Source organism: Acomys minous (genome assembly GCF_964271855.1).
Source record: "Acomys minous genome assembly, chromosome: 4".
NCBI classification, from domain to species: domain Eukaryota; kingdom Metazoa; phylum Chordata; class Mammalia; order Rodentia; family Muridae; genus Acomys; species Acomys minous.
The window spans coordinates 47,261,126-47,266,345 of NC_140486.1; the positions used below are offsets into that span (position 1 = coordinate 47,261,126).

At 47.5% G+C, this 5,220-nt stretch overlaps 1 long non-coding RNA gene across 1 annotated transcript; it reads right to left on the reverse strand.

Moving 5' to 3' along the window:
* Positions 1–737: 737 nt before the first annotated feature.
* On the reverse strand, positions 738–2,953 carry LOC311596674. Its single transcript, XR_014778924.1, has 2 exons — positions 2,598–2,953; positions 738–1,217 (listed from the first exon to the last, which is right to left on the reverse strand). It is a non-coding gene; the product is annotated as an uncharacterized lncRNA (long non-coding RNA).
* Between the last annotated feature and the right edge of the window lie 2,267 nt (positions 2,954–5,220).

Consider the following 5,220-nt stretch of genomic DNA (forward strand, 5'->3'; position numbering starts at 1 on the left):
TTTTGTTTTTGTTTATTTATTTTTTTTCAAGGCAGGGTTTCCCTGTGTTAACAGCTCTGCCTGTCCTGGAACTCCTCTGTAGACCAGGCTCACCTCGAACTCAGATCCGCCTGCCTCTGCCTCCCAAGTTTTGAGATTAAAAGCGTGCGCCACCACCAGCTGGCACCTTACTCAGTTTTACTTACTGGTTTTGGGGGGCTAGGGATTGGGCCTAGGGTCTTATTCATACCAAGCCCTAGGGCATGCTTCTGGCCCTCAAATTTATTTTCCTGAAGGGAGTTCCATCTGTCCAAGCTCTGGCTTCCCCCACTGGACCCTTAGCCCCAGAACCCACGTTAGCATGTGCAAGGTGGAAATATTTGTTGTAGTCAGCGAGCACCTGGGGAACACTTAAAAGGTGCCATTTGAACTGGGCCTGAAGTCACAAGGAGAAGGGCACTCACAGGAGGATGTCCACATCAGGGAGACGGACAGGCCTTGCTAGATCTTGGCTTCCAGGGTGGGAGAGACCAGGGCAGGTCTCAGGCTACTTCTATCAGCCATGAGGTATGGATAGAGTACAGGTGAGGCCAGCAGAGAAGTTTATAATCAGGCTAGGAAAGACTCCAAGAGCTAAATACAAATAATTCTGATTGGAAAACTATCTCTCACCAGGAATGACAGTGGAGGAGGAAAGAGGCGGTAGCCAGGTACAGCTATGAGAATATTTTGTTTTGTTTTTATTTTTCCAGACAGGGTTTCCCTGTGTAGCCCTGGCAGTCCTGGACTCACTTTGTAGACCAGGCTGGCCTCGAACTCACAGAGATCCTCCTGCCTCTGCCTCTCAAATGCTGGGATTATAGGCATGCACCACCACCACCCAGCTGAGATCTTTGATAAAAGATTTATTTGTACTTTATATGTGTCTACATGTATGATGTATGTTGTCCATTTGAGTGTCTGTTGTTCAAAGAAGATTGAAGAGGGAGTCAAATTCTCTGGCATGGGAGGTGTAGGTGGTTGTGTGCTGCCAGGTGGGTACTAGGAGTCAAGCCTGGGTCCTTTGCAAGAACATTAAGTGCTCCAAACTTTTGAGCCAGCTCTCCATCCTCTCAGACGACTTTTAGCAGAGTGAAACTTTTCTTCATTGTTCTGTGTGTGTGTGTGTGTGTGTGTGTGTGTGTGTGTGTGTGTGTGTGTGTGTTTGCATACCGCCTCAGCTCTTGGTGCCTTTTAACCTGCAGAGCAGGAAGCACTAGGGTTAGTTTACTGCCCCTCAATCTGCCTAGCAATTTATGACATCATTATTTGCCTGCTACTAGATGGACTAGCTGCACAGTAAATAAAAGGGCAAACCCATCATCCATCTCTCTCTCTCCTCTCTCTCTCTCTCTCTCTCTCTCTCTCTCTCTCTCTCTTTCTCTCATCTCTTTCTCCCTCTCATGCTCTTACCCCCCCTCCTTGCCTCCCCACCTTGCTGTCTCTATCTCTGACTCTCTTTCTCTCTGAGGTGCCCCTCCCATGCTTCCCTGAGCTAGCGACTTCCAGGTTTGTTGTCTTACACCCAAGAGAAAAACAAACAAACAAACAAACAAAAAACATGGACAGTAGTGGCTTACGCCATTAATCCCAGCACTCCCGGAGGCAGAGGCAGGTGGACTGATCTGAGTTCTAGGCCAGCCTGGTCTACAAAGCGAGTCCAGGACAGCCAAGGCTACACAGAGAAACCCTGTCTTGAAAATAAATTAGTAAATAAACAAGCAAATGATCAATGTTGTTGAATTTTCCTTCTGCTTCAGGCTCTAGCACAGGCATGTGGCTTCTTTTAGTTTAAAATTTTGTTCATTATGAGTTGTGGTTTGTTTGGTTTTTTTTTTTTTTTTTTTTGGTTTTTTTTTTTTTTTTTTTGGTTTTTTGAGACAGGGTTTCTCTGTGTAGCCTTGGCTGTCCTGGACTCGCTTTGTAGACCAGGCTGGCCTCGAACTCACAGCGATCCGCCTGCCTCTGCCTCCCAAGTGCTGGGATTAAAGGCGTGCGCCACCACGCCCGGCTTGAGTTGTGGTTTTTGATTTCTGTTTTGTTTTGTTGCTATTGTTGTTGTTGTTTGTTTTGTTTTGTATTGTTTTGTTTTACATAGGCTCTGATTTTCTAAGCATATTACATTGGAATTTTATTAATCATTTAAAATTTTTGTTTCTTTTTCTTGTAGTACTACATGTAGGACCTAAACCCAGTGGGTTGAACATGCTGGGCCAGTGCTCTACCACTGAGCTACAGTGCCAGCCCCAAGAATCCACTTTTATGTTGGTGTTTGTTTGTTTGGGAAAAGGGTCTCACTGTGTAGCCTAGAAGTCTTCAAACTCACAGAGATCTTCCCACCTCTGCCTCCCACACCAGTGTCCCACCATACCCATAAACTACTCTTACAGACAACATGCAGACCTGCAACACTGGTGACTCACAGTCAGGATCTTTTGACCTTGGTCCTGCCTTTGTTCCCTTTATTCTAAAGGCCCCGGATCTCAGAGGAACTGTCTTTGTTCTCTTCCTGTCATCTTTCTGTCAGGATCCTGCCACCAGTGCTGTCATTTCTTCCCAGACACCCCTCATCCGCTCACCTTCCTGGGATAGCTCCTGGCTGGGTCTCCCAAGCCAGATGTGAATTTTTAAGCTTTCTTCCTGTGTTGTCCATGGCTTGTAGTCTGATGGCATCTGCAGGGGTCATTTCTGCCCTTGTCTTACTCAGTCTTCGTAGGTGACCCTTGCTGAGACCAGGACTGCCGGAGAGAGTTCATCTTCTGGTTCAAATGCACGCCTGCCTGGCCTGCACTTTCTTTCTGATCAGTGTTCAAAAAGCTGAGGGCTGGAGAGCTGGCTCTGCAGTTAAGAGCACTGACTGCTCTTCCAGAGGTCCTGCGTTCAATTCCCAGCAACCACATGGTGGCTCACAACCATCTATCCTGAGATCCGATGCCCTCTTCTGGCCTGCAGGTGTACATGCAGACAGAGCACTGTATACAAAATAGTAAATAAATAAATCTTAAAAAAAAAAAAAAAAAAGCTGAGTTTCAGGTCCAGTTAATGATAACCACATACTCTAAGTCTTCAGACTGGTTATGTTAAAATCCTGCCACTTATTAGATGCATGACTCTGGGCAAATTCTGCAACTTGTTTCCTCAAGTACAACATGGCGGTAATACTGGAGACCTCGATATAATCTTCTGGGGCATTTGAGTCATAGAACCAGCTCACCAAATGCCAACTGTGATGATTAAGTCCTTAGTGAAGGTAGTAATTGTTGTTAGGAAAATTAATGTGCTAGGCATTTATGGGATATGTTACAGAGGTAGATACAGGTCACAGGCAGCTGGGTACAGATTGTGGCAAAGAGGAGAGAAGATACAGGCAATGACGGGAGATGAGCAGACATGAAGAAGGCAGAGAGTCAAGGTGAGGTGACGGCACTGCTGTGTGTGTGTGTGTGTGTGTGTGTGTGTGTGTGTGTGTGTGTGTCTGTGTCCTGGAACCTGGCACAAGTAAAGTGTGTAAAATAAAGGGGGAAGGCAGGAATGGGTAGCTAACTAGCCGCAGAGAGCCCACACAAATCTCCTCAGGACTGGTAAGTCAAGGGTTTCCTGACTCTTTGGACTCTGTACTAGGGGGATATTGACAGGTCCTCCATGCCTTGGGTCAGGTGCTGAGTGCTAAGTCTCTTCTCAGGGTCTAGAGGAGTCTTGAGCAAAAACTGGATGGCTGGGTACACTCTCCCTGCAAGGAATGTGTTTGGTCAAGGTCCATGAGAAAGTCATCCTAAGCAAGGAAAGGCCTCTGGTGATAGTAGCAAACCCAGGACCTTGTAAACAGTGGCCCTTCTGTGACATGAAGGTAATGAGAGGAAGAGTTGTGGGGTTTTTTGTTGTTTTTTTTTTTCCCCTGTTGTCACTCTCCACTGGCCTAGACACTCTTAGTCTCCTTCTCAATTATGGAAAAAATAAACCTTCCCACTACGAAGACTCTGGAAATAAAAGGGCTCACCTCCCAGCATGATGGAGTACCTCAAGGAGCCAAAAGGCGCTTCCATTTGGCCCCTGCAGCTCTCACCCTGAGGGACCACCTGGCCTGCAGCCTCAAGGAAGTGTCACTGCCACCTACCAGCATCTGGAGTAGGTAGTAATTTTAATGTTTGGGGAAGAAGCCTTTTAGGGGCTGGGCTTGCAAAGGCTGAGCCTCCCCCCCCCTTCCCCCCCCCAGGAAGCAGCTTCAGAAAGGTCACCTGGGGTGTGGTGATACTGGAAGGTCTGAGACAAAGGGGACTTTCACAGATTCCCAAACACTGTCTGTCTCCAGAAGAGCTAGGACATGGTACCTTGGCTTTGGGACCAAGAGGGGCCCAACCAAAGATGGCAGACACTGTACCCATGGTAAGCCAGTCTCCTGCCTTAGCTCCAATTCTGGTCTGAGGCAAAACAAACCTAGAAAGTTTTTTAGCTGTCCAGGAAAGAGGTGCCAGTGTAAGCTGCAAGCCATCTGCAACTTTTATTTTTATTTTTGAAACAGTCTCCTGTAGCAGAGGCTGGCCTCGAACTCCTGACACTTCTGTCTCTTCCTCGAAACTGCTGGCACTACAGGTATGTGCCAAACAGTTCTAAGGCAGTGGTGCCAACAAACCTGGTCAAGGTATCTGAATGGCAAATGTCTGCACCACACCAAACTAGACCAGTACTGGGAGAGCCTCGGACTGCTGCTCCTCTTAGGGGCGCTTTCCAAACAGCCTGTGGAAACTTTCAAAGGATGACGGGGTAGATGGTGGTGGGGCTGCCAGCCACCATGCAGCAGGTGCTGGCTGTGTTGGGCCATACTGGCTATTGCTTCGACACTGAGGAACTAAGTAACCCTAGTTGAGTTCCCTGGTTATTTAGAACCTCAGCTTTCTCTGGTGTCTGTTGAGATGAATACAGCAGCTGCTGCAGAGACCAAAATGCACAACTCGCCCAGGCAAGTCCATGGGCTGGCTGCTCAGTGCCCCACTGCCTGGTCCTCTAGCCATTTCATCTTGTTTTGAGTGCTCCCTCTTTTTAAATCTTTGTATATGTGTGCTGCAGGAGCACACATGTGTACTCATGCATTTGTGTGTGTGTGTGTGTGTGTGTGTTGAGAGTGTGTGCACCAGGGCACATTTGTGGAAGGCAGAAGACAACTTTGAGTGTTGGTCCTTACCTTCCAGCTTGTGTGAGACGGTC